We start from the raw sequence: 784 nt of genomic DNA, 5'->3' as shown, positions 1-784 counted from the left end.
GCATACTTCAAATCCGACGGACTGACGATAGAGATAAAGATGTGGCGGCACTCGGCGACAATGTATATCGCTGAAGTGCCTAATGAACCATCAACATCCCAACGGTCCTTCCACCGAAGGTTCTAGAAGAAAGAGCACGTGGCAACGATCGCGGACGCCTAGCAAATGCATGGACGGTGGGGATGTTGAGGGATGACAAAAGAAAGTAATCGGATCCGATCGAAAGTAAAATTATAAGAGTCAGTCTTAGAAAGTCACGCCTAGAGTTCAGAAGTAGATTGTAAAGTGTATTGTTGTTAGAAAGAAAACAAAAAAATAAAGTTTTCTTTTTTTATTTTTCACCTCAAATTTCTTTTTTATTTTGTTATTTTACGTGACAGTGGAAAAGTCCGGAACGGCAGGATAACCTCTTAATCGATTGCGAGAGAAACAAGCGGCACAATAGCGCTCGTCATATGTGTTATTTTTATGAAATACATCTATATTTTTATATATGCGTACTATTAGTTTATAAACATTCCAAATTTTGTTCAATAAAAATTATTAAGATAACAATGAAATACACAAAATACCGTCAGTCGTCCGTAGCGTTCAAATGTACTGGGACTTTTCGACATAAAATCTAAACACCGCGATCACGCTGCTTGGTACTCAATCGGTTAAAGAAACAACGATACGTCTAACATGCGCGCGTGTCTCTGATATCGGACGATACCGCGTTCTGTAACTCGTTCCCCGTCGAATTAATCTTGGGTGACAGATTTACGAGGGAGAGTAATGACTC

Source organism: Bombus vosnesenskii, unplaced genomic scaffold, assembly GCF_011952255.1.
Source record: "Bombus vosnesenskii isolate JDL3184/JDL3185 unplaced genomic scaffold, Bvos_JDL3184-5_v1.1 scf7180000013602, whole genome shotgun sequence".
Lineage (NCBI taxonomy): Eukaryota > Metazoa > Arthropoda > Insecta > Hymenoptera > Apidae > Bombus > Bombus vosnesenskii.
This window is presented reverse-complemented; position numbering follows the sequence as displayed.